Source organism: Erinaceus europaeus, chromosome 10 (genome assembly GCF_950295315.1).
Source record: "Erinaceus europaeus chromosome 10, mEriEur2.1, whole genome shotgun sequence".
NCBI lineage: Eukaryota > Metazoa > Chordata > Mammalia > Eulipotyphla > Erinaceidae > Erinaceus > Erinaceus europaeus.
Genome location: NC_080171.1, coordinates 96,356,617 through 96,366,140, shown reverse-complemented (window position 1 = coordinate 96,366,140; position 9,524 = coordinate 96,356,617).

Here is a 9,524-nt window from a genome sequence, read left to right as displayed (position 1 = left end):
GATATTTTATTGTTTTTGTTGCTATAGAAAAAGGAACTGATTTCTGGATTTCAATTTCTTCTTACTTAGTGTTTGCATAGAGGAATGCCACTGACTTTTGAATGTTAATTTTATAGCCTGACACCTTACTGTATTGCCTGATGATTTCCAAAAGCTTCTTGCTGGATTCCTTAGGTTTTTCCATGTATACTATCATGTCATCTGCAAATAAGGAGAGTTTGACTTCTTCTCTTCCAATCTGTATGCCTTTAATTCCTTGCTCCTGCCTGATTGCCATGGCAAGAACTTCCAACACTATGTTGAATCGTAATGGTGATAGTGGGCAGCCCTGTCTAGTACCTGATCTGAGGGGAAATGCTTCCAGTTTTTCACCACTGAGTATGATATTGGCTGTAGGTTTTCTATATATAGACTCCACTATCTTCAGGAATTTTCCATCTATTCCCATTTTTTGTAGTGTTTTGATCATAAAGGGATGTTGTATTTTGTCAAAGGCTTTCTCCGCATCTATTGATATGACCATGTGGTTTTTGGTCTTGCTTTTGTTGATGTGGTGGATCACACTGATTGATTTACGTATATTAAACCAACCTTGCATGCCTGGGATAAACCCCACTTGGTCATGATGAACAATCTTTTTGATATACTGCTGTATCCGGTTGGCTAGAATTTTGTTCAATATTTTCGCATCTATGTTCATCAGAGATATTGGTCTGTACTTTTCTTTTTTGGTTGTGTCCCTGTCTGCTTTTGGTATCAGGGTGATGTTGGCTTCATAGAAGCTGGCAGGGAGTATTCCAGTGTCTTCAATCTTCTGGAAGACTTTTAAAAGTAGAGGTATTAGTTCTTCTTTGAAAGTTTTGTAGAATTCATTTGTAAAACCATCTGGTCCAGGACTTTTATTTTTGGGAAGATTTTGGATAACTGTTTCAATTTCATTAGCTGTGATGGGCCTGTTCATGTTATCCACTTCCTCTTTACTTAGTTTTGGAAGTTGGTAGGTATCTAGGAAATCATTCATTTCTTCCAGGTTCTCTAGCTTGGTGGCATATAGTTGTTCATAGAAGCCTCGCATGATATGTTGAATTTCTGCAGTGTCTGTTGTGATATTTCCTCTTTCATTTACTATCCGATTTATTTGGGTCTTCTCCCTTTTTTGTTTTGTCAGTCTGGCTAAAGGTTTGTCGATTTTGTTTACTCTTTCGAAGAACCAACATTTACTTTCATTGATCTTTTGTATGGTTTTCCTATTCTCAATGTTATTTATTTCTGCCCTAACTTTAGTGATTTCTGTTCTTCTGGTTGCTTTAGGATTCCTTTGTTGTTCTTCTTCTAGGTCTTTAAGATGTGCAATCAGGCTGTTTATTTGTGCCTTTTTTTGTTTCCTAATGTGTGCTTGTATAGCTATGAACTTCCCTCTTAGGACTGCTTTAGCTATGTCCCAAATATTTTGATAGCTTGTGTCCTCATTTTCATTGAACTCTCGAAACATTTTGATTTCTTCCTTGATTTCCTCTTTGACCCAGAAGTTGTTAAGAAGTATACTGTTGAGCTTCCACATTTTGGGACTGTTACTAATCTTTTGTTGATTGTTAAGTGTTAGTTTAATTCCACTGTGGTCTGAGAAGATGCTTGGGATGATTTCAGTGTTCTTGAATTGGCTGATGCTGTCTTTGTGGCCTAACATATGGTCTATCCTTGAGAATGATCCATGTGGATTTGAGTAAAATGTGTATTCCAGTTTCTTGGGATGAATGACTCTGAAAATGTCCAATAGTTCTAGTTTATCTATCTCTTCATTTAGCTCCCTTATGTCTTTACTGATTTTCTTCCTGGATGATCTGTCAAGTTGAGATAGTGGGGTGTTGAAGTCCCCTACTATGATTGTGTTACTGTTAATATATTGCTGTAGCTCTTTCAGTAGAAGTTTGATGTATTTAGATGGCTTCTCATTGGGTGCATAGATATTAATAATTGTTAAGTCCTCTTGATTGACTGATCCTCTGAGCATTAAGTAGTGTCCATTCCTATCTTTTTAAATCTTATCTATTTTAAAGTCTATCATGTCAGATATGAGAATAGCTGTTCCTGCCCTTTTTTGTGGGCCATTGGCTTGAATGATAGTTTTCCATCCTTTCACTTTAAGTCTGTGTTTGTCTTGTTGCGTTAGGTGAGTTTCCTGTAGACAACATATTGTTGGGTTGTGTTTTCTGATCCATCTTCCTACTCTGTGCCTTTTAATAGGTGAATTCAGGCCATTGACATTTATTGATATCAAAGATTGAAGATATTTTAACACCATTCTTGTAGAGTTTTAGAGTGTTTTGATATATGTCCTATTTGTGGTGGTCTGGTTGTTTATAGGAGACCTTTCAGAACTTCTTTCAGGGCAGGCTTGGTGATGGTTGCTTCCTTCAACTGTTGCTTGTCTGAGAAGGTTTTGATATTTCCATCTAGTCTCAATGACAGTCTAGCAGGATATAGTATTCTTGGCTGAAAGCCTTTCTCACTGAGCACTCGATAGATATCTTGCCATTCTCTTCTGGCCTGTAGTGTTTGTATGGAGAAGTCTGCTGCTAATCTTATGGGTTTTCCTTTGTAGGTGACTCTGTGTTTTTCTCTTGCAGCCTTGAGGATCCTTTCTTTATCCTTATTCCTTTCCATTCTAAGTATGACATGTCTTGGTGTCTTTAGGTGTGGGTTAATTCTGTTTGGGACCCTCTGGGCTTCTTGAATCTTTATGTCTTTGGTGTTGTCTAGACTAGAGAAGTTTTCAGCTATTATGACCTGGAGAATGCTTTCTTCCTCTCCTTCTCTTTCTTCCTCTGGTAAGCCAATAGTGCGTATATTGTTTCTTTTGAAGTCATCCCATAGGACTCTGTTGTTGTTTTCAGCATCTCTTAATCTCTTTTTGAGATCTCTTACTTCTTTTTTAGTTGTCTCTAATTCATCCTCAATCTTGCTAATTCTGTCTTCAGCCTCATAGATTCTATTCTCTCTGCCCTCTACTGCTTTCTGGATTTCATCTATTTTGTTGCCCTGCTCTGATACTGTTTTAGCTTGTTCAGCTAGCTGCCTTCTTAGCTCAGCGATTTCAGCTTTCAGCTCTCTAATAACCATGAGATTATTAGAATTTTCTTCCATATTTTCATTTGTTGTTCCTGCATTTCTGATTACAATTTTTTCAAATTCTTTACTCACTCCTGTTATTATTTCCTTAGCTAATGTTTGGATGTTGAACTCGTTGTTTTGTGCTTCACCCTCTGGAGGACTTTTAGCTGGACTCTTGTCCTGGTTCGAGTCTCCAATATTTTTTCTTGTTGTTTTAACCATTTTATATATTATGTTATGAGTTCCCTTTATCAGTACTTTTCAAATTATTGATCACTATTGCCTGGATTGACTTGTGTCTAAGTAATTTAATTAAAGGGTTTACCGTGGTGGAAGTTAACAGTTTTTTCAATCCCTGAGTTGGAGCTCAGTGGTGTAAAAGCCTCTTTGTTTTTCTTCCCTGTAGGCTATGGGAGCCTGAGGGCTTTTAAACCATCAATAGGCTTTTTAGCTTAATCACTGACTCCTGACCAAGAGATAAAGCAGGGTGTGGCAGAGATAATCCAGTGGTTATGCAAAGAGACTTTCACAGCCCCTCAGCTATGCCACCGAGGTATAGGTCTTCTCCTGAGTTTCCCGGTTTGATCTCTGTCCCCTGGTGTCCCTCCCTGTTGCTGCTCCAGATTCTGAGGGTAGTAGCAATGGAGACTCAGAGTTGCACTTGGTGAGTCTCTGGGGAGTCCTTTCCTCCCTTCAGCTGTCCCCTTGTTGTGGAGCAGACTGGAGGTGGTGTCTCCACTGATAAACTGTTGAACTGTTAGCAGTCACTTAATCTCTCCTTAGGCCCCTCTCTCCTCTCTGTCACCAGCCACGCATGTTTGTACTCACGGGTGATTTACTGGGTTCCTGTGGTCATTCTAGTCTTGTCTTGTTTCGGTCCGGGTGGTCTCCTTTGGTATTCCTAGTTGATCCTGGAGAGGAGAGGAGAGGAGAAAAAGCGATCTGCTGCTTGTAGCTCCGCCTCCGGAAGTCGAATCCATATTTTATTTCTTATTTCATGTCGGGTTCTCCCTGACAGGTAGTAGCAAGGAGGGAGATCTGGACCAGCTGGACCCCTCTTCTGGGGCTGAGCGGAAGGGAGACTTGAGAAAAGAAAAGACACCAAGTCGGGAGTCCTGTTAAGGCAGTGACTCGCTTTATTAAGGAAAAGGCCATTCTTTATAGGCAGGGGGTAGAGGTAGGGATGGAAAGGTAGGGTGAGATGACGTTAGAGGTGGTGTGAGGTGGGACCTATGCGCTTTACGCATCATCAGCTGGAGGGCAGAGGTGAATTCAGGCATGGCCTACAGGAAACGCTGTGTCACTCTGAGGAAGTGACCACAGCGAAACTCGAGCCAGGCTTACGGAGTGTCTGCTGGGCCTAGATCGGGGCCAAGCAGGCTCCAACAATTTCATATAAGATATATAGAGTATTTCACTTGAAAATAAAGTTAGACCACCATTTTAGCACAAGTGACTCTGAGGATTGAACCTGGAGCTTCAGACATACAAGTTGGATTGTCTAACAGCTGTGCTGTTTCCCTGGCCTCTTGAACTATTTTTTTTTAAACTTCTCAACTGATTAACAAAAACTACACAAGTTGAAGGTACAGACTTTGATAGTTCTATATATTGGAAAGAAGCATATATACTCAGTAATATCACCACAATCAAGGCAATAAACAGATTCGTCACAGAAGTTTCCTGTGTCCCTTTTCCCGTGTGTGTGTGTGTGTGTGTGTGTGTGTGTGTGTGTGTGTGTAATGTATAGTGCTTAGTGTGAGAAGTACCCTCTTGACAAACACTGAAGAGCTCAATCCCATTCTGTTAACTCCAGGCACTGTGTTGTACTGGATTTTGAACTATTTTTTTTCTTTTTTTTTTTTTTATTTAAGAAAGGATTAATTAACAAAACCATAGGGTAGGAGGGGTACAACTCCACACAATTCCCACCACCCAATCTCCATATCCCACCCCCTCCCCTGATAGCTTTCCCATTCTCTATCCCTCTGGGAGCATGGACCCAGGGTCATTGTGGGATGCAGAAGGTAGAAGGTCTGGCTTCTGTAATTGCTTCCCCGCTGAACATGGGCGTTGACTGGTCGGTCCATACTCCCAGCCTGCCTCTCTCTTTCCCTAGTAGGGTGGGTCTCTGGGGAAGCTCCAGGACACATTGGTGGAGTCTTCAGTCCAGGGGAGCCTGGCCGGCATCCTGGTGGCATCTGGAACCTGATGACTGAAAAGAGAGTTAACATACGAAGCCAAACAAATTGTTGAGCAATCATGGACCCAAAGCTTGGAATAGTGGAGAGGAAGTGTTAGGGGGGTACTCACTGCAAACTCTAGTGTACTTCTGCTTTCAGGTATATATTTTGCAGTAGTTTACGGATACATGTGAACATATGCTCTCTCTCACAGAAACTGGTGTATATCTAGGTTTTGGGACTTTGTTAGAAAGTGAACCACCTGAGATGGAATTAGAGTATACTATGAAAGGAAAGGTCTCACCCGAGTAATGGAAGCTGACGGGTTGTCATTCCACATGTGAAGTCTCTGGACACAGTCTGAAGTGAAGCATGTTGAGGTGGCAATCGTTGTATATTTTGAACTATTTGACAAAGGGCATTCCAAAAAGTGTACAGGCCACTATACACTCCTGCAACGAACACCCCAATGCTCATCTCATTGTCTTGTCACTGAGGCTGAACGTATCATTACAGCACATCTTTGCTGGATCTGGTAGTGAAAACAGTGTGAGCCACAACCAAGTTGCAGTGGTTATGCCTTTCTCCTTGCCTATGAGATTTCCTTGCCAGCCTCTGCTCGCCATCCTTTTGCCTTGTCCTCATCTTTACCTTCCAGGCAGACTTTTAAAAACATTTTTAAATTTTTATTAGTGATTTAATATTAATTTACAAAATTAAATGCTAACAGGGGAATAATTCCATACCGTTCCTACCAATAGAGTTCAGAATCCCCAATCCCTCCACCTCAATTCTCCTAAGGCTGCAGACATGCGTTAACAACTATCATATCTACAACTATCTGTCTACATTTGTCCATAATTTCTAGGTCCAGTCCTCTCTTCCCCTTCATGCCACTCATGATCCTATTACTACATCCAAATGTCTCTCCCTTTTTCCTCCTCTCTTTCAGGGTCCTGATGAAACTGAAGTTCAGAGCCCTCTTATCCTCTTTCTCCTATCACTTTTCCCCCACTGGGAGTATGGATCAAAATAGTTTCAGGGGTGCAGAAGGTAGGAGTGCTGGCTTCTGTAACTGCTTCTCCACTGGACATGGGCATTGGCAGTTTGATCCATACATCCAGGACAGACAGACTTTCCATCCTGGCCTCTGTCAGTGATTTCCTCCTACAGTTTGACAACTCCTGGACTTCTCTACCCGGTTTAGACGTCCAACATGACAAGTCCCAAAGGGACCCATGTGAACTTTCCTGCCACCTTCCACCTGCTGCCCAAGTCCTCAGACCCTGGAAACCAGTCACTCTAATTTTTCCCCTGCCCCACAAAGGCAAACACTAAGCCATCTGACTTCCAGTATCATTGGAGACTATGAGAATGGGAGATGGGACACTAGGTAGACAGATTCTTTCCTTCTTGCTGTCATTACTGCCATCCCCAGGAGTCCAGGACACTTACCTCTCCTTCTTGCTCCATGGCTGTCATTCCCTTTCTGCTCTCCCGTTCCCAGCTGCTCCCTGTCAGGTCTGTTCTTTGACCAGCAGCCAGAATGATTCCATGACGTGTTGATGTGATCAAGTCACTCTGCTGATTAACACCTGGCTCATTACGGCTGAGGTCCTGCCATGCTTCCCACTTCCCTTCTCCTACCTCTATTCTCACCAAATACCAGGCTGATTTGTGCTTCCCTTGGTCTGTTTGAACTGTCCCCTGTGCCTGGAAGGTGTGGTCCAGCTGCCTGTAGGATACCTTGTCTGTGGGTGACATCTCTGCTCAAACTGCCTGTTCTTCTGAGAGGGGTCATGTTGCTTCTCTGTTTAAAAACTTTCTGTGGGTTAAGCACATGTAGCACAAAGTGCAAAGACTGGCGTAAGGATCCCGGTTCGAGCCTCCGGCCCCCCACCTGCAGGAAAGTCACTTCACAGGCGGTGAAGCAGGTCTGCAGGTGTCTGTCTTTCTCTCCCCGTCTCTATCTTCCCCTCCCCTCTCCATTTCTCTCAGTCCTATCTAACAACAATGACATCAATATCAACAATAACTACAACAACAATAAAAAACAAGGGTAACAAAAGGGAAAATAAATATAAAAAAACAAGGGTAGCAAATAAATAAATAAATTAAAAAATAAAACACAAAACCTCCCCACTGCCTCAGGACAGTCCCAGGCTTCTGTGAAAGCCTAGAAGTCCTTTTATAATGGAAGGCCACCCATCTCCTAGTCTCACTTCCCAGCCCAACCTGCCCACAGCTACATAGACCTGCCCTCGAGTTTGTAGGCCAGACATGTCCTATCATCTCTCCGTGTCTCATAGGTGCTGTTCCTTTTGTTGGAAATGCTGCCCTTGTTTTCCTACTGTCATCCTTTAATCCTGCATTTCAGTTTTGCCTCCTCCAGGAATCCTGCCTGACTGATTATGTGAACATGTCTACCTGAAAATTTTTTCTTTTTTTTTTTTAATTAAAAAATATGTATTGGGTAGAAACAGGTTGAGAGAAGAGAAAGAGATAGATACAGATAGATACCTGCAGCCCTGCTTCACCATTTGCAAAGCTTTCCCCCTGCAGGTGGGAAGTGGGGGCTTGAACCTGGGTCATGGTGGCTGAATCTTTTTTCTATGGGGAAGGAATCCCATTTTCAGTGGCCCACCTTCTAGGGACCCAAGGCTTTTCTCACTGTCTGGTCATGGATCTATCTCTGGTTTTTATGAGCCTCAGTTTCTCTTTCTGTTCCTTCCCCATGTCAGAGTCCCAAATTCTCTGCCTCTTGGGTTATGAAAACACCCAAGTATTCTGTGAGGAGAGACAGGGGCTAAGAACTTGAGTTTTGGGAAGGGAAGGTCTGGGTTGAAGTTATGGGCCACTTTGCTCAGCAGTTACGTACCTTCTTTTGCCATCTGTAAGCTGCAAGCCATAAAGGTACACCACTCATAGGGAGGCTATAACATCAGTGGGGTAGAGCCATTTCAACAATTTAACACAGGGGCCAGGTAGTGGCACACCTGATTGAGTGCAAATGTTGCCAAATGCAAAGACCCACCTACAGGGGGGAATGTTTCATGAGCGGTAAAGCAGTAATGCAGGTAGGCCTCTCTCCCTTTCTCCCTCCCTTCCTTCTTCCCTCCCTCTTTACCTTGCCCTTCCCTCTCTATTTCTCTTTCTCTTCAATAAATTAATAAGTAAATAAAATATTAAAAAAAGACTTTAAGACAGCAATTGACACGTGAAAAGGTGTTAGCTAATAGATGTTAACCATGATGATTCGACTAGGTAAGGAAAGTGTTTTTTTTTCTTTTTAAAAATTAATTAATTGTTGGATAGAGACAGTGAGAAATTGAGAGTGGCAGGGGAGATAGAGAGGAAGAGAGACACCTGCAGAGAGACACCTTCTTCACCAATCATGAAACTTCCCTCCTACAGGCGGGGACCAGAGTCTTGAACCTGGGTCCTTGCACACTGTAACATGGCACTTAACCAGGTGCGCCACCACCAGGCCCCCCCCCCACCCCCCGGAAAGTTTTATGTAAATTTTTTTAATATAAATTCTAATTTGGCACAGAAGAAGAGGGAGGTGTTCTCATGATTTCTTTGTGATTTGCACAGCTCCCCCTCCAGCTTAATACCTGTGGGGCGTGGCAAACTCAGGGTTCATCCCATATCCTGGAGCTAAGTAATTAAGGCTCCACTTAAGGCAGTTGGGATCCTGTGGGTCTTAGAAGGGCTGCAGAATCAGTGAGGTGTCTCAGTTGAGCCTGAAACAGTTGAGGGGAGGGGCCATGCTGTCCCATGATGCCCTCCCACTGGCCCTGTGAGTCTGTGCCATGTGGTGAGGCTTGGCACCTGGATTCTGGGTCAGGGGCCTGGAACCTGGAACAGCTGCTCTAATTCATGCAAAGGAAGGTGCCAGGTTTGCCCTGTCTATTTATAGCTTATTTATGAAGACGGAAAAACAAGGACCCAGTTGCCTTAGCAACCAAGTGCATCATGGGCTGCTTTCTCTGCAATGGGAAGATAGCCAAGTCTCCTTGTGGGGCACCCCTGGATGTGTGTGTGTCCTGACAGAGGAGGGGGTGAGTCCTACTCCAGGACCCTAGCAACCTGCAGGTTGGGGAGAGGGTACTTGCAGGGTCTTCGGGTAACCCAGGCAGATAATATGGACTGGGCACATCTCCACTCTGTGCTGGGTGTGTCCTCTGTCGTCTTGCCTTGTGCTGACTCCTGGTTTCCAGGTGTCCA